Source organism: Salvia splendens, chromosome 19 (assembly GCF_004379255.2).
Source record: "Salvia splendens isolate huo1 chromosome 19, SspV2, whole genome shotgun sequence".
NCBI classification, from domain to species: Eukaryota; Viridiplantae; Streptophyta; class Magnoliopsida; order Lamiales; family Lamiaceae; genus Salvia; species Salvia splendens.
In genome coordinates, this window is record NC_056050.1 from 13,484,047 (window position 1) to 13,503,660 (window position 19,614).

At 41.5% G+C, this 19,614-nt stretch overlaps 1 long non-coding RNA gene across 1 annotated transcript; it reads right to left on the bottom strand.

Moving 5' to 3' along the window:
• Positions 1-15,460: 15,460 nt before the first annotated feature.
• LOC121779647 lies at positions 15,461-16,830 on the bottom strand. The gene is made up of 4 exons (XR_006045875.1): positions 16,731-16,830; positions 16,366-16,514; positions 15,992-16,055; positions 15,461-15,579 (listed from the first exon to the last, which is right to left on the bottom strand). It is a non-coding gene; the product is annotated as an uncharacterized LOC121779647 (long non-coding RNA).
• Between the last annotated feature and the right edge of the window lie 2,784 nt (positions 16,831-19,614).

Genomic DNA, 19,614 nt, shown 5'->3' on the forward strand with positions numbered 1-19,614 from the left:
TTGCAACGCTCCGGGAACATTTCAGCGATGCATGATGAGCATATTTTCTGATCTAATTGAGGAGTGTATAAAAATATTCATGGATGACTTCACAGTCTACGGAGACTCTTTCGACTCATGCCTTTGTCATTTGGATGTAGTCTTGGAGAGGTGTCGAGTGAAGAGCCTAGTTTTGAATTTTGAGAAATGCCATTTCATGGTCACAGAGGGCATCATCCTAGGGCATGTGGTGTCAGAGAGGGGTATCCAGGTGGATCAAGCCAACGTGGACATCATTTCCAAATTACCTTTTCTTACTGACCATAAGGAAATAAGGGGTTTTCTGGGGCACGCCGGATTTTATCGCCGATTCATTAAAGACTTCACCAAAATTGCCCAACCCCTCACCAGACTTCTCCAAAACGAAGTAGAATTCAATTTTGGTGAACAATGCAAGGCTGCTTTCAACTTGCTCAAGGAAAAGCTAATATCCGCACCGATTATCCGGGCTCCTGACTGTGATCATCCGTTCGAAGTGATGTGTGTTGCCAACGATTATGCAGTAGGAGCGGTTCTGGGTCAGAAGATCGAGGGATAAAGGTATGTGATCTTTTATGCATCTAAGACATTGAATCAAGCTCAAAAGAATTATGATACCACGGAGAAGGAGATGCTAGCCATGGTTTATTCATTCGAGAAGTTTCGGCAGTACTTGTTGGGGTCAAGGGTCATCGTTTATACTGACCATGCAGCCATTAAGTACCTGGTTACCAAGAAAGAATCCAAACCCCGCTTAATCCGATGGGTACTCTTGTTACAAGAGTTCGATTGGGAGGTGGAAGACAAGAAAGGGGTTGAGAATAAGGTTGCGGATCAAGCATGATAGTGCAGGATGGAAATAGAGGAGGTGAGAGATCGATTCCCGGAAGAACACTTGTGTGAAGTTATTTTCGCCGCCAGAAAAGTTGACTGGGAAGAAGTGATGAAGCTTACTGGCTAGGATGTGACAGAAAGAGGAAAGGAAAAAGTAGGGGAGGAGCCATGGTATGCGGACATAGCCAACTACCTCATTTTAGGGGAGCTTCCAGAAGTGCCGAACGTCACCAAAGCTCAAAGAATGAAGATCAAGAGTGAGTCGAAATACTACTTTTGGGACGACCCGTATCTTTGGAGGGTAGGAGCCGATCAAGTGATAAGAAGATGAGTTCCTGACTGGGAGCAGAGGGACGTATTGACGCATTGCCACTCTCTGGCATGTGGAGGACATTTCGGTCCCAAGAAGACGGCGAGAAAGATTCTGGATAGCGGATTTTATTGGCCAACCCTCAACAAAGATGCCTACGAGTTTTGTAGAAGTTGTGAGCGTTGTCAACTGACCGGTGGAATATCCGCGCGAGACGAAATGCCGCAAGTCCCGATCGTTGTTTGTGAGTTGTTCGACATAAGGGGGATGGATTTCATGGGGCCTTTCCTCTCCTCGTATGGGAACTTATATATCTTAGTTGCAGTTGACTACGTCTCTAAATGGGTAGAGTCCAAGGCCACGAACGTATGAAGCAAGGGAGGTAGCCAAGTTCCTCAAAAGTAACATTTTCAGTCGATTCGGAGTACCAAGGGCCATAATATCCGATCAAGGCACCCACTTCTGTAACCGCACCATCGAAGCCTTGATGAAGAAGTACGGTGTGCATCACAGACTATCAAGCCCCTACCACCCGCAAGCGAACGGGCAGGCAGAGATCTCTAACTGAGAGATAAAGAAGATTCTGGAGAAGACCGTAAATCCTTCTAGGAAGGGCTGGAGTATGAGGTTAGAGGATGCTCTATGGGCATATCGCACAGCCTACAAAACCCCCCATAGGAATGCCCCCGTACTGAATCGTTTTTGGAAAGATGTGCCACTTACCAGCGGGAATTGAGCACCGAGCATACTGGGCAGTACAACAAGTGAATATGGATGCTACAGCCTGTGAAGAGGAAAGGAAGCTGCAGCTCCAGGAGTTAGAGGAACTCAGATTGGAGTCGTTTGATTCAGCCATGTGGTACAAAGAGCGAGCCAAATTGTGGCACGACAAGAATCTGAGGACCAAAGATCTTCATATTGGGCAGAAAGTACTACTCTTCCAGTCGAAGTTGAAGCTCATGCCTGGAAAACTCAAGTCGAAATGGACAGAGCCTTATGTCATCACCGCACTCCGTTCTAATGGAGCAGTGGAGATTTCAGGGAGTCTTCCTAACTCTGAACCTTTTATTGTGAATGGGCATAGGCTGAAGGTATTTAGGGCCAATAGTGATGTGGCTGTAGTGGATGAGATCCCACTGCAACCACATACTCAGGTATCATACTAACCGGTAGGATAGGGATTGGGATTCTACTAAGCTAGCTCCTTTAGCGTAATGTACATATGCTGGCAAAGTAGAATTCCAATTTTCCTAAGGAAGATGTAAATATGGTACATATGTAGTAGTTAATTAATTTGAACCTTTGCATGCTAGTTAATTTAAGAAAACCCAAAAATATTTTTTAGGACCTCAAATGTTAATTGGGAGTACGTACTGACCATCAGAATACCATTTTGGTGAAACTCCACAATTTATTTAAGTGTCCTTTTTACTTTGTTTCTACTCTAGGGTAGAATTGAATTTGGGGCTTGCTGCAGCTTTGTAGGCGGGCAGCGACTGAAAAGAGGCGCGTGGTGCAGTGATAGGACGGGCGACATCCAATTAGGAGACCGCTAGCTAAACCTTCCCTCACACTAACCAAAGCCCATCTAGAACTGCCTATCACCGGTTACAAACCCCAACTACCCTTTTTCCACCCCATAACTGAACCATCTCTCCCATTTTTCACTTCACAAACCCTCGCCTAAATTTTCTCTCTGCAAAATCTTCCGACCTTCCACAGAAAAAAATGAAAAAAAAACCAACACCTCATTTCCACCGAAAATCGTTGATCTAAACCATGGGAAAGAAAGCCTGGGCGAAGAAAGTAAAGGGCGAGAAATCTACTGCTCACCGCAGGGAAGAAACCCCAGAAGCGCAACCGCCCGTGGAAGCGCGACCTCCGAACCCGCCATCTCCGGCGCCACTTCCTCAGGCGCCGACGATGATTTCTTTAGACGCCATGGCGGAGTTTCTGCGACTACAAGACCCTAATCGGGACTGGACAGCTACGTTGGCCGGTTTCAGTCAAATAGGGGGAGCAGGGGACGCGACCAGAGGAGCCCCATCTGAACCGAATGTGCAATCCACGGTACAACCTACTGTTTCCATTCCGATATCTGGCGAAATTACACCAGAAAGAAAATCTCCATCGGTAATCGTACTGCCAGAATCTTCGGAACCCTCCCAAACTCCACAACAAAGTGATTCGATGGAGGTTGACCTACGATTCTGACTCAGTAGAATGAGAGGTGAGGAAAAGCAAGGAGCAAAGGAACCAAGAAGTGTCAAGGGAAGAGATAGATCTCAATGAGACCGCCAAGAAGCAGGGTCTCATGACTGATGAGGAATTCGAAACACTGTTAGCGGAGGTAACTCGAGGGGAGGAAAGAGATGACGAGAAGGAATTAAGCGAAGGTAGAGACGACTAGCCAGTAGAACAGAAAGAAGAAGAAAGAGCCAAGTCAGAAACGTCCCGGCAAGAGGCAGGAGCGGATGAGGCACGTACAGCTCAGGACGAGATAGTAGCAAGAGCGGAGGTACCAAAACCAGTAGCACCTCCGGTGACTAAACCGAAGGCAGTCAAGAGGAAGTTGGTGTTGAAGGGCAACCCTAGGGCAGAACAGCCGAAGCCGAAGAGGGTGTCGCAAAGATGCTTAGGGAAGTGGGCTTCCAGTAAAGCAAAGGTAAACACAGAGGCAGATCCGGTGGAGATCTTGAGTAATGAGAAAAGGGCTACTCCCACAAAACCTGGGGAGGAGTTTTTACCTGCTACTGACCTAGAGGATACTGCAATGGAAACCGAAGCGGTCTCTCCAACACCGAGTGGCCAAGGTGAAGAGGCTGACGGGATTGCTGAGGGTCTGGACCTCGCATCCAAGTCAGTAGGCCACGAGGAGCAGAGAATTGACAATGCCCGTACCAGCGGAGAGACTGGCCCTACTACCCAGGATCCACTTTCGACACAAGCTGAGAAGGATCCCGAAGAAGAGAAAGACGAGGATGATGGAGAGGAAGCTAGATATCAGGAAGAAAGGAAGCGAAAAGGGAAGGCCCTTATGAAGAAGAAGCCCAGCAACAAGAAGCTACGTACAGTGAACACTGGCATAGTCATTACTGAGTCAGTTCAGCGAGCCCAAGAACACCGGAGGGAACAAAGTGATAGCGAATACGCTGTAAGTGATGAGTCAGAATCGGACAGCGATATTTCCTTGGAAAATGAGGAGTGCAGTGAGCAACAGCTTCCGCACGATCATCGGGAGCTAGTACATCCCCCGGTAGAGAGACTGAGGTACCGGCGCTGGACAGTGGACCTTACTGATGATCTGGTGGAGGAGATGAAGCTATTCGACTCGAAGGAGCTACAAAAAGTTTTCGATAGCAAGGATGAAGGGAGTAAGCAAGTGAAGAGCGGAAAGGTACTTCGTATTCCTTCTTTAGATGAGTTGGGTGCCCGCGAGCAGTTTCTCTCTTATTTGCGTGTGTAAGGATTCGAATGGTTGTTGGAGAATGGGAACCCGAATATCAGTGTTAGGCTAGCAAAGGAGTTCTTTACTACATTCAGATTTAGTGTCACCACAGATTTGGACAAGGTTTCTATTAGCTTTCGGTTGTTTGGAGGGGAGATAAGCATGAATCTGATTGAATGGACAGTACGTTTGGGGATGTGTAGTCTGGAGGAGGCGATAGGATCGGAGTGGCGGAGCAGGGAACGGGAATTCCCCGTCGACACGTAGACTTCGAGCCCCAGGAGGCATGGGAGGAGTTAACTCACCCAGCCTCTGGGGAATTTGCATCCACTCTCTCTAGCTCCATCATTTCAATAACCCAATCCTACGCCTAGTACAACTCCATTTGGATTTTAATTTGTTGGGGCAGTCGAACTCCGCGGTAAGAACATCAATGACAGAGTTATACCTTCTGTGGTGCGCGAAGCGCGGAAGGAAATTACATCTAGGATTCTAGACAGCGTACCAATGCCATCTAATTGCCACCCACCCAGCGAGAAACCTCACTCTCTGCCATATCTTGGGAGTGTTCGTCAGAAACAACATCATCATCACGGAGGCCGAAGACTTATCCGACCAGATCATGGTGGATCCTCCTGGTCTGTTTGATACACCGTTCTTTGTCCGAATGAACACTGTGTACATGAGGTAGGGGATACCGCGTTTCTATGCAATGGGAGAAGAAGTTATACCGACGGGGAGATCAGCAGCACATCCGGGTACCTAAGATCATGAGCAGAGAGAGGAGAAGTTAGAGAAGGCAGTGGAGGAGTTGGCTGAAGAGAATAGACAAGCTAGGACAGAATTGGCTCGCCTGACTACCGTGATGGAAGGAATCTTGAAAGAGTTAGCTGCTGGGAAGTTAGTACGAGAAGCTGGACCGAGTGGCCATGGAGGCTAGGATGATGAACCCATGGGGACCGAGACAGAAGAAGAGAAACAAGAGGAAATAGATGCCGAAGAGTCGGCAGAATCTGGGAACAAGCAGTCCGAGAATGAGGAGGAACAACCGAAAGAACCACCTGCACCACAACCTGCCCCGCGAAGGAGCAGGAGGAACAAGTGACCAACCATACTGACCAGTTAGTTTTCTTTTTATTTTCAGTTTTTAGTTTTTCGTATTTTAATTGTGTTTTGCTGTGTTTTTAGGTAGTATAATCTGTGTAGTACGTGAGCAAACCCCTTTCATAAAACTTAGCCTACACAATAGTCTAAGTGTGAAAAGTAAAGAGTTTACCATTTTTGGCGCATGTGTTTTCTGTTTTCTTTTTCGTATGCATGTCAACTCACACTTAGCCTATTATATAGTCTAAGTGTAAGGAGTTTGTTGTATATATATGTTTAGGTTTGATGGTTTCTGTTTAGATTTTAAACTCTCCCACTTAGCCTATTATATAGTCTAAGTGTGAGAAGTTTTTAGTATAAGTATGTCTTGTTGTGTTTTGGTATGTCTGTGTGTCAGCTATACTGGCCATTACCTTTTTCCACTTCACAGTCTCATCTGAGGGCAGACACTTGTGAAGTGGGAGGGGGGAATGCACTGTCCAATATGACATGTTTACATATGTGTTATCTGTGTTTAAGTGTTTGTGTATTGTCTAGGTCTAGATTTTTTATTTGATTGGGCTTAAAACTCAACTGTCTCGAAGTGACGGTGAGGGGAATTGAGGGAGATAGGACATGCTGGAAAATGGAAACTCCCCCCTTAGTATCTCCTAGTCAGTATAGATGATGCGAGTATGAGAGAAAATCCCACACTTAGAGCCAAAACACAAAAGCCCTCTTATAATTTGAGTTAAAAGCCTAAAGTGGAACCACTTTCCACTAATTCAGAAAAGAAAAGAGTGGCTGCCACAAGGTGCCTAGGGTAAAGTGACTGCGTGTAGCAACACTGAAGGCAGTAGGAACCCCCCCAATATATATATTCCAACCCTTAGAACCCCACTTTCTAGCCATATATACCCAGATATAACCCCTAGCCCCTGGAATTATGTGTGTACAAGGCATAAGGCAAGGAGGCAGCTGGCCAGAAGGACATACAATAAAGAAACCAACTGGAGCGAAAAGAATTGAGAAGCAGGGAGAAAATCGACCAGGAAGTCATTCCAGGCCCAAAAAATAAAATAATAAGAAGGAAAGAAGAAAAATGTGAAGAAAATGGTCGAAAACACTTGACCACAAAAAGAATGAGAAGGAATAAGGGTGGCAAAGCCACAAAAAGCTACTGACCAGTTGGGAAGCAACTTCGGAAAAAGTCCAGCCAAACAGAAGTGGCAGCCGAAAGCCTGAGCGCACACAGTTCCCCCGCATCAGAATAAAGTGATGGTTTTTGAACCTTAGAGCCTTAGGAACAACCACCCCAAACACTATAACCCAATAGCCCCGTTACAAGCCTAAAAGACCTTCAGTAGCCGCACGTGAGATCTAAGTCCGAAACATCTGTGGTTCAGCGCTATGAGAGAATACAGTCCTAACATCCCCAGTGAGGAGTGAGTGACTAAGAGAATCTAGTGTTAAGCCACGAGTATGGGTGATATTGACAAGCGGATGTACTGATTGGGAAGGAAAGGAGGGGGCGGCGGAAATTCAAGGCTGTCTAAGTCGGATTGCACCTGATCCCAAGGGGAGAGATGGTTGAAAATATAGCCCAATTGAGTTGTGTTAATGTGTTTAAGTGTGTCTAGTTCTGTTTACGTGTATGTGTCCGTGTTTATGTGTTTTTTTCTTTGCGCCATAGTTTAGGGTCTAGGTTAGGATAGAGTCGGTCAGGGGACTAACCAAGCTAGAATTCGACTTACTTCTTTTGTTGTTCTTCACGCTTGAGGACACGCATGTGGTAAGTGTGAGCAGTTTGATAAGTCGTATTCTAGGCCTTGGGTACTGGTCAGTATAATGTGCATAATTGGAATATATCTGCAAAACAGTTGCTAAAGTGTGCAGGGAACTGTTCTAGCCAGTATGAGAATGTTAGGAGAATTCAGGTGAGAAGGGCGTCAGGATGTTGCTATCCTGACTAGTATGCATGCCAAAAAGGCTCGAGATGGAGAAGAAGGATAGCTGAGAAGATCAGCCGCAAGCAAGGGGGCAGAAGAGTCATTTCATGTTTGAAGTCTACCCTAAAAATCAAGGGAGGTCTCCCTATAAAAGGAAGCCACTTAGAGAGAGAAAAAAAGAGAGAGCAATTAGTTCATCAACTTCTATGCTTAGTTAGCAATCTCTCTTCGGTAGATCAATCCTTCAGCATTATCCTTCATATTCTCGTTCCTCGCCGACAGCCATGGTCACCTGAAGCTCATCAGTTCGCCAGAGTTCCACATCCTTTCGTTCCAGTCAGCGTGTTTCGTAGTGTTAACCGTTTCATCGCCCGGAGTGACAAACAATCTTTATTTGCTTTCTTAGTTAATCGTACTTTGTTTTCTTACGTTGGATTTGTTGCACTTTCAATATTTACTTACTTTGCAGTCTTAGTTGTGATCCAAACGTTTCTATGATATGAAGTTGTTTTTGTGCATCGGTTCTTGTTTGATCTCGTTCTTTTCTGCCTAGATAGCTTAAATCCAGTAGTTACAGTAATTTCTAGTGTTGAATCGCATGTTTTCATTTTTATAGTTAATCTGCCTGAGTTTGCAAGTCTAGATAGCTGTTAGATTTTAGATCTGAAATTGTTAAATGTGAAAGCCTAGTTTACGTAGTTTCTGCCACATTGCATGTCACCCAGTAAGTTTAGTTGCAGTTTCGGTATTTGATCTTTTGATTTGAGGTTTTAATTGTAGATCTGTGTTCATGAAGTTGTTAATCTGTGTTTCTATGGTGATAATTCTGGATTCGCTGATCTGATTTGATTCATGTTGAAGAAGATAACATCTCCATCCAACTTTTGGACCACTTTTGCTTTTTAACCACTTTTTACTTTTGTCATTTACTTTTCAGCTGTCACTTTTCAGATCTGTAGGCCTAGTCACCTAACTACCTCTTTTCCTCTGATATTCCGTTTAGCCTTTTATAGTAAACTCGTACTTTCCATATATTTCCTGAAACCTATGCTCCCCGCTTTCCACGTACACAGCTACATGTCAATCATCTTTCTCCCCGCCTCCTAGTCAGTAGAGTAACATCTTAAATTCCAGCCTAGATTAAGTCTCAACCCAAAGCGTGGTAGCTAACCAAACCTTTCCAGAATTTCACCACAATTCCCAAAGCGCATTCATCTCTGTGGGATTCGACCCTTCCGTCCACTATACTAGTCAGTAGAAGTGGGTTGAGGAATTATTGATACCAGGTTCAGGCATAGCTGGGGTTCCATCCTGATCAGTAGGATACATCCTGTGCTCGACACGACACCTGACACAAACCTGCTCTTTCATTAGCATATTTGTGTGTTGTGTGATTTGGATCAGGAGCCGGTTCAGGTTAGAAGTTTGTTGTGTGAGTTTTTCGATCAGAAGATTCTCCATCTAATATGAATCGGGATCCATGTAGTTTCCTGTTGAACTTATCATCTCTTTATGTGAACTTTGCTGATTTTTATTTATCAACCGATGATAATTATAATAGAAATAAATATGAATGAAGTATTAGCAGTATGTATAATTTCAAGGATTGCTAGGTTGCTACTTTATAGTTAGGTACACAGTCAGCAAGCATCCTTAATACACTGAAAGAGAAATTTTAGATGCATTTTTTGCTAGTTATGATCAAATTCTTTCATCTAAAATGCGAAAAGAATACCATGACGATAGACTGAGTTTGTTTCTTAATTTTTGAAACAGTTTTAGTTGTGCGCTGCAACTGCAAGAGATCAATCACAAGCTCGTTGTTCTGTCGACTTGATGCTTATATGGTATTTATTCATAAGGTAAACTGTTGGATAGATGTTACCTGTGTTAATTGCATCTGTGAAAACAAGAGTTGATACCTAGAATTCCCAGAACTTCTTCTTGGTTATGTTTGTGTTTCATTGATCTTTTAACGATTTGCTAAAGAAATTTCTTTTGTTCCAGTGTACAATTCCCATAATATATGAACGAGGACTTTGGGATCCATCATGATTGGTGTGAATCGTTGAGCACACCTATGATATCCTTCATGCAATGCAGATCATCTTTTCTCAAGCCTCGAAGAGGTACTTCTGATCCATCCTATCAGTTTGTGCTTTATATAACATGCACTTTTACCATAATTATAATCTTAAAACTTCACTTTCTTGTTGTGTTTAACTGAGAAGAGCTGTTATTGAGGAAATTTCGTATATTTACTAGTTAACTGATACTATGAATTGTTCTAATGTTTCAGGTGGCTCGGAAAAATTATATTGGAAACTTAAATTTAGTTTCATATATGGCTGACGTATGTGTCGAACTTATTGTTCAGTAGCTACTGTACATCATCAAGCATATGTATCATGTCAATCACTTTTGATTGCTAAGTTTCTGAAATTTGGCCTTTCAGTTAGCAATTATAACATGATTTCTTCTCAAAGATGGAAAATGATTTGCAAGATGTCTTGCAAGAGATGGTGAAGCAACTCATAATGTCCTCAAGTCAAGCCACACTTTTGATGGTTCTGCAGGGATATAATTAGCCCATGTATAACAAATTAGCTAAAAACTTGATATGATGTACTATTTCCTTTTGAACTTCATACTTTTGCTAATTGTTAACTTTTATTCCAATTTATGACAATATTTTAGATTAAAATTTGTTTTGTAGATTTTATGTTTATTAGTTATTTGTTTGAGGTTTATTTCAATTTGCAGATTAAACATTTGAAGATAATCCAAAAGCTAAATTAGTGACGGAATTTTCCGTCACCAACTAGTGAACAGGCAGCACAGAAATAGAGACGGAGTGATATCCTAATCGGTCAATAATACGGGCTTATGACCGCTACCACCAATAAGTTTTGTGGCGGCATATTTCATCAGTATGGATGTTGGTAATTTAATGGCGTGCAAATCTGCCACTAAAATTTTTATTGACAATCTTTTAATTACAGCTTGTATACGACTGTATTCCGTCAGAAATTTGATAACTAGTGACGCACTGTTCCGTCATTGTTTAGTGTCAGAAATTTGATAATTAGTGACAGATTGTTCCGTCATTAAACAACGAAGTTTTTGTAGTGGGGGGCTGGTAAGGCGGCTGTGTGGCGGCGTACAACAGCTGGTTGGTGTATGGGGGCCGCGGCTGCTGCTGCTGATTGGTGTATGGAGGTGGCGGCTGGTGGGTGTGTGAAGGCAGCGGCTGGAGGTTTGGTGGAGTAGGCTGCTAGCGGTAGCAGCTGATGTTAGAGGCGGTTGCTGGTAGCAGGTGCACAACGGAAGTCCGTCGGATGGGTCAAGTTCTGGGTGCAACGGAGGGAGCGCTGCTGCTGCCCTATGCTGATGCTGAACCAATCGGGTGAGCCAAGCGAGGATATACTACAACGTTGCGGCGAAATGGATTCAAGTCCCAATAGTCCGATGTTTGGTGGTGATGCGCGTTGGCCGGGTACAGAACCCGACCAATATTGGTCGTTCGACGCCAACACGCAGTATGATCCCGAATTCAGTACGGATTCGTACAGTTTGTCTGACATGGAGTCGTCTCCGAACCGACCCGTCGCCCCCTCCCGCCGCGCCGCAGTCGCCGCTACCCCATCCGCCGCCCCCGCCCCCGCAAAAAAGAAGCGGATCCGGTACCGCGCGTACAAGTTGCAACCTCCGGCAACGAATGAAGAGTACACCCCCGGCCGTACGAACTACCAGCCGGATGAAACCCTCGTCTTGGCGAGGTGTTGGGTGGATATATCGGAGGACTCGATATTCGCGAACAACCGGAAGCAGCTCGCGTACTGGGAGCGCATCGCCGAGCGCTACAATGAGGCGAAGCCGCCGAGCGAGTACAAGCGCCAACAGGAGCAACTCTGCAAGCACTGGGATCAGGTGAAGAAGTAAGTCAACATGTTCGAGGGAGCAGGGAAGCGGCTAGAGCTTGACCGATGTGCGCGATAGAGCGTTGTTGTCGTACCAGTCCATGTACGGCGACTTCAAGCAACATTTGGACGCTCTTGACGGACAAGCAGAAATTCCAAGGCGGGATTCTGCACACCGGTGCGACAAAGAGGACGAAGTTGGTGGTTACACGAGCAGCGAAAGCGGAACTCGTCTGGTAGACCTAAACCGGACATATGCGGAGGATGAGAGTTCCGGCACACCGATGTCCTCCCGGCGTCCCATAGGCGTCAAGGCTGTGAAGAACAAGGGGAAGGCGACGACGACAAATCCTCGACCGCCGCCACCCCATCGCCCATCCCGACCCCGAGCCCGACGGCCGCCGCGTATGTGGAGTTGGCAACAACCTCGATGGCGCGGACGTTGTTGCAGACGCACAAGGCCCTCGAGAAGTGCACGGACCCCGCCAAAGCCGAATACCTCCGGGGGTTGATCGATGAGCTGCGCCGGAAGTTGGGAATTTCATAGATTAGCTAACTTGAATCGAGTAAATTTTGTTAATCAGTGCAATCTTCACCGGTTTTTATTTAATCGTAATGTTTTTTAATTAGTTTGCTTTATATATTTGAAAACATTTAAATTAATTAACTAAACAATAGTAAAACCTATAGGGCGCGCCTTAAGACGTCCCATAGGGCACCCCACTGCAGGTGGAAGGGTAGGAGGATAAAAAAAGATGACATGGCGGTGCATAGGGCGCACCTTAGAGCGCCCCATTGCTAATGCCCTTATCACGATGAGGGGACGATAAACACTAGTGCTACAAACATTACCCACATAATTGATGATTATAAAGTCTATTTATTTGTATATTCTACATCTTTGCACAAACATCGCGAAAATAAATTAGATATGATATAATAGAAAAAAATAGATTAAACTGGTAATAGACTACTAATAGTCATTAGCATTCCATTATTTTATTTTAAAATAATTCTTATGATTGTAAATTACAAAATATATTCTTACTTTATTAGTGTTATTGCCTAAGGGCATCTCCAGTGGCTTTCGCCCAGCAATAGCCCAGCCACAAACTCTTTCTGCCACATCATCAGTACTAAAAAATCTTCCTGCCACATCATCAGGACAAACAAATAGCTCAGCAATAGCCTAGCCACATCACCCCTAATTTTATAAAACAAATAATTGACAATCGCACAAAATACGGAATTAAATTTACGACACAGATACGGGAAAATCCAATTATTTTATTTAAAATTTAAAAAAAGTACATTTAAAAAAATTACATAATTAAAAAAAACTAACAACGTGCAATCCTCCGCGCCTACAAGTCTTCAATTAAATCCTCTTGGAGTCGAGTATGAGCATCCGTTTGGTGCATGTCGGCATGTGCTTGGAGAAGGTCGGCTTCATCGTGCGGGACCCTGTTTCGTACGTTTGGCGCATGTCGGCATGTTGATCTTGTACAGAAATTAAGATAAAGAGAGTACTCGTTAAAACAAGTGGTGCGAATGAAAATGACGTGCAAATCACGTATATATAGTGTTTCGAAAATTTAAAAAAAAACATTAAATTCGCTCGCCGATTGCTCGCCGGTCCTGAGCCTGCAATGGTGGCGAACGCTTCGGCGAGCGCTCGCGAATCGGCCAGAGCTCGCCGATTTTTTCGCCGAAATAGCGCTCGCCGGTTCCAATGGTTCGGCGAGCGCCGGAAATCGGCTAGCCGGCCCGCTCGCCGCCATTGGAGATGCTCTAACTAATTGATAATAAGTAAATCGATTTTCTTGTATACAATGCATCTTCATGTGAAAATCATAACACAAAATTAGACATGATATATAATATTGAAAAATAAATTAATTGATAATAATCATTCTCATTCAATTATTTTATTAATATTAATCATAGGCTGAGGTCAAAACCTAGAATTAAAAACTTAATAAAAAGAAGTTCAAATTTTTTTAAAATGAATTAGCCATTAGAAATAAGTCAAAAAGATTTAAAATATGATATTAACTTATTCGGTTTTATTGTTTAATGTTATATAGATTTGTTAAACAAAATATAAAACTACTGATATCTTCCAAATAAACAAACACATTCAATTTGAAATTGCTTAAATTTTGGGGTTTTTTTAAATGTATAGATGGTATAAATGGAAATAATCATGATATTTAATGGTAATATCTTTATATATAAATATAGGGAGATGATCAAAATAAAAATGCATTTAAATCCAGAAATGCAGCCCAAATCTTGGCCCTAGGATTAGATGATCTAATGGTCAATAATTAACCAAAAACACGGAAAGTCATAGTTAAGCAATTTTAGGTCATATTATAATATCTGGGTTTAATGTCATGCTAAGATCATTTTAGGTCATGCTTTGTTAGCATGACCTAAAAATTAACTAACTACGACCTAAAAGTGCCCTACGTATGATATTGTTCTGCATTTCTGTATTTAAATCTAGTTTTGCATAGATCAAAAATACAGAAATGCAGAACAATATCATACGTAGGGCACTTTTAGGTCGTAGTTAGTTAATTTTTAGGTCATGCTAACAAAGCATGACCTAAAATGATCTTAGCATGATATTAAACCCAGATATTATAATATGACCTAAAATTGCTTAACTATGACTTTCCGTGTTTTTGGTTAATTATTGACCATTAGATCATCTAATCCTAGGGCCAAGATTTGGGCTGCATTTCTGGATTTAAATGCATTTTTATTTTGATCATCTCCCTATATATATATATATATATATATATATATATGATTGTATTCAATGTCGAACTATTTTTAAAGACCGAACCAGAGACCAAATCTTAAACATCCGATATTTAATCTTGTGGATATAATAAATCAACCAAATCTAAATTTTTTTAATGTTAAAAATTGGTTGAAGGGTGTAATTGGAAGACATCTATCCATGCGGTTATTAGTTCCCCTAAATCAAGCCACATAATTATGGAAAACATCTTCAGAATCTTCTTGTCTAATCAATGGTTTTTTTATTCTGCTCCTGATTTACATCGTGAATTATTTTGCGTCTCAATATGATATTACATTGCTAAACTAACGGAGGGAGATTCAAGACAAACAACCATGTAGGAAGATTCTCGATGAACACCATGTTCTAATATTAATTCTTGTATATGAGTGTTTGATTAACGAAGAGCTGCGGCGGCAAGTCGTGCTTGGATGAATTAGGTATTTTGAGCTTGCCGTTTTTAATATTCTTGATTTTTGCCATGAGAGTGTTGGATGTGAGTGGTTAGACCATAGAGAGTTGCTTGATTCACTAGCGAAGAAGTACATAAGCACATTCCTAGAATTTCGCGGACGAATCAGAAGCCACCGCAGTCGTTATCTTCATCTTCTGGCATTGCACCGACGAAGAACTTTATTACGTGTTTAGTTTTTAGTAATGAATTTATTTTCATTTAGGATGAACAGTTTTAATATAGTACTGAACTGTTTCTATTCTTGTTTTTTACAGAAGTTATAAGTATCGTCCTTTTATTGCTATGATTTGGTGTTGTGAATAATGTTATTATTCCTTCTGGTTTAATCTAGTGATGTCAATAAGACTTTTGTTTGGAATGAATCTTTTAGTATATGGTGTCTTGATTTATTTTGTCTTTGATCGAAACAATGAACTATTTTCCATTCTAAATGAACTATATACCATCCTGAATGAACTATTTACATAATGAGCTGAAGTTTACCATCGAAACAATTGAAGTTTAGTAAAACCAAATAGATAATAAGTGTGAACTGAATAAAATTTCAAAAAACACATTTAAAATCTTATTCGATTGAGTTAATATACAACAAAAATGGATAGTGTATGCTTGAATTAATTTCTTGTTTTGACTTTTGCCAACAATGCATCAGTTTTTTCCCTTCATATGCAACTATGCGCCTGGCCTTGACATTCCTCTTTGCAATAGTCTTCTTGGCATCACACTTCTGATAACACACATATTAATCAAATATTCAAAATTTAAACCTTACAAAAAATGTAATAACTTCATATTCTAATTTAAAACTTCCAAAAAGGTAATTTTATAACGTAACAACAATTTCATCTTATACTTTTATTATTTCATCTTATTATTTAATAACTTCATATTCTAATTTATTTTTTTCATAAAAGTAATTCAGATTTGAAGCGAACCAAATTTGAATCAAATCACTTCATATAACAATGTAAAAAACTATATCTTACTCTTAAAAGTACTTCATCTTATATTGTAATCACTCATCTCTTTAATAGTTTGCATGAACTCCAAAAATTCAGAACCAAAATAGTAAAAAAAATGTAGACAACAATGGAATCATCCTAGATTGTAATCTAAAGACAACAATTGATTTATCTTACCAGTCGTTTCCTCAATTACGAGCAACAATCTTGGGTCCGGCCTACAGGATTGCCCACCCCCAACCTTTACACATACATCAGTTGTTTTACATGTGTTCAAACAATTGAAATAAACAAAAAAGAAACAATCAGAATTCACCACAAATACACTAAAAATTGAATCAAAATTTAAGTATGAAATCACTTCATCTTATATTCAAATTTATTCATCTTTTAAATGTAATAACTTCACCCGAGAAGTAGAAACATTTTAGTTAAAATAACTTCATCGTATGAGGAAATCACTTCATCTTATGTTGTAACCAATTCACCTTATGCAGTTAAAATGAATCATCCTAGACTGTATTCTAAACACAACAATTGATTTCTCTTACCAGTCGTTTCCTCAATCACGAACGACAATCTCGGGTCCGTCCTACTGGAATGTCCACCCCAAGCTTTACACGGACATCAATTGTTTTACATGTGTTCAACGATTTCATTTCAAAAACTTGTCTAGACTTCACCAGATATCAAATTCCATCTGCATGTTATCTTTACAATTAAAAAAAACCAAAAAAAAACAATAAGAATTCACCACATACACTAAAAAATGAATCAAAATTCGAAATTAAAGTATGAAAGTCACTTCTTCTCATAATCATTTAAGTTAAAATGAACCAAATTTCAACAATCCAAAATAAGAAAATATTATCTAGGGCCTTCGAAAAAGGACAAAATCTAAGAACGTGATAACTACCTTTCAATTTCGAAAGTCTTGTTTCGACCATTGTGAATTTCGCCTTCTTCAGATAGGTTTTTGCGTGAATTATAAGTGGTGAAAGTTCAATACAGAATCCCAGCGGCGTGGAGAGAAAATTGGGCGGAGATGAATTGTGTCACTTTGGAGCTGTTGAGGAGTGAGAAACTATATGCCAAATTCAGCAAGTGTGAGTTTTGGCTTAAGGAAGTGAATTTCCTTGGTCACATTGTGTCGGCAGAAGGAAATCGAGTGGACCCCGCCAAGGTTGAGGCGATACAGCAATGGAAAGCACCTTCAACACCAAACGAGATTCGGAGTTTCCTAGGCTTGGCAGGATACTACCGAAGGTTTATAGAGGGATTCTCCAAGATAGCGAGACCCATGACCCAACAACTCAAGAAGGGGATAAAAGTCAATTGGACCCCGGAGTGTGAGCCAAGTTTCCAACTGTTGAAGGAGAAGCTAACTAGTGCACCGATTCTAGCCGTGCCAGAGCCTGGAGTGAACTACGTGGTATACACTGACGGTTCGAAGGTGGGACTTGGATGTGTGTTGATGCAAAACAACAAAGTGACTGCTTACGCGTCACGACAATTGAGGCCACAAGAGTTGAACTATCCAACCCATGACTTGGAGTTAACAACGGTAGTACACGCCTTAAAGATTTGGAGACATCATCTATACAGAGTTCGATGTGAGATCTTTACGGACCACAAAAGCCTAAAGTATTTCTTGGTGCAGAAATATTTGAACATGCGGCAACGAAGATGGCTCGAGTTTGTAGTGGCAGATGCTTTGAGCCGGAAGGACCATTCCCAACTGGCTATTGGTCTCACCAAAGATGAAAGCCTGATTCGCGAGTTTAGCAAGATGCGTTTGGAAGTGGTGAGGGCACCTGATACAGTGGTAGCGCGAATCTCCACTTTAACTGTTGAAACTGATCTAAGAGCGGGAATCATTGAAGCACAACGGATGGACGCGAAGTTGGAGGAAATTAGTGTAGAAGTGTGGACCGGCAAATCTGAGAATTTTAGTGAAGAATGTGACAATGCTCTTACTTTCGAAGGAAGACTATGCATGCCAGATAACGAGGAGCTCAAAAACGAGGTTATGAGTGCAGCACATGAGACTCCTTATACCGCCCACCCAGGAAATACGAAAATGTATCAAGATCTGAATAAGTCCTTTTGGTGGAATGGTATGAAGAGGTACATGGCGTCATTCTTCGAGAGATGTTTAGTCTGCCAGCAAGTGAAGACTCTACATCAACGACCGTATGGAAAGTTACAACAGCTAGAGATTCCTGAGTGGAAATGGGAACACATCGCCATGGATTTCGTGACGGGATTGCCGAGGACTCTGAGAGGGAACACCGTCATTTGGGTAATTATAGATCGACTTCAGCACAGCGTTTCACCCGCAAACCAATGAACAGTCCGAAAGAACGATCCAAACTCTCAAGGATATGTTGAGAGCCATGGTACTCGACCGAGGAAGAAGCTGGGAGACTGCACTACCACTGATTGAGTTCGCCAATAACAACAGTTTTCAAGCAACGATAAACATGGCGCCGTATGAGGCATTATACGGAAAAAAAGTGTAGATCGCCGCTCTACTGGGATGAAGTTGGCGAGAGAAGAATACTTGGACCCGATGCAGTTGAAGAAATGGTGGGAATCGTTCGGCAAATTCGTGAAAGGATAAAAGAAGCTCAAGACAGACAGAAATCATACGCGGATGTCCGACGAACTGACTTACAATTCCAAGTTGGCGACAAAGTTTTCTTGAAGGTATCCCCGTCAAGAGGGATAACACGATTCGGCGTCAAGGGCAAATTGAAGCCGCGATTTATTGGGCTTTACGAAATTCTTGAAGGTGTGGGCCTTGTCGCATATCGATTGGCATTGCCACCAAGCCTTGGAAATGTACACAATGTTTTCCACGTGTCGCAGTTACGGAAATATGTGTTCGAACCGAAGCACGCGATCCATTACGAATAAGTCGCGTTGAATCCAGAGTTAAGCTACGAGGAGAGACCCCAATCTATTTTGGACCGAAAGATCCAGAATGTGGAAAAAAAACATGTTGCTTGTTTGAAAGTACTATGAGAAAATCATGGGCATGAAGAAACCACGTGGGAGAATGAGGAAAAGATGATGGAATTGTACCCAGAACTCTTTACTTGAGGGTAACAAATTTCGGGACGAAATTTCTGTTAAGGTTGGTATGATGTAACGCCCCGTCTTTCCAAACCTAATTTGTGAACCCTAAAATACTTGCATTTAATGCAATTAATATTGCAAGGATCCGTGAATTAATTGTTGAGTGGAATTTGCCGCTGGACTAGAAATTGAGAAATATATTAATACGCGGATTAAAATTATTCCTTTCCGTGAGGAATATATATATATTGGACTCAATTCATGAGTTAGATCGAAGAAATTGAATAAATAATATAAAAATCCAGTCCGTGATAAATAAATTGTGGACTGCACAATTTAAAATAAAATACAATGGACTGTGAATTAAACTAATCTAATTAAATATTCTACATGTTGATTTGATCATCAATTGACATTAATTCAAATATTAAATAAAGATTTTTCAAAGATATTCCTCCTCCGTGATCTGCAAATAAATACCAAATAAATTCAAAGTTATCCAAAATAAAAAAAGGAAGCAGAATTCGAAATTTACTCTCCTTTCCCACGACAAAAAACTGTTCATCCCCTCTCTCCCATAAATCTCTCCCCAAACCTAAACTACCCATCAGCCATCTTCTCCCTAATATATATTTTTCTTCCTAAATCAGATTTCCCTTATTTTCACATCTCTGCAACGAGCCGTATCTCTACAGCAAGAAAAACAAAACACATTCTTT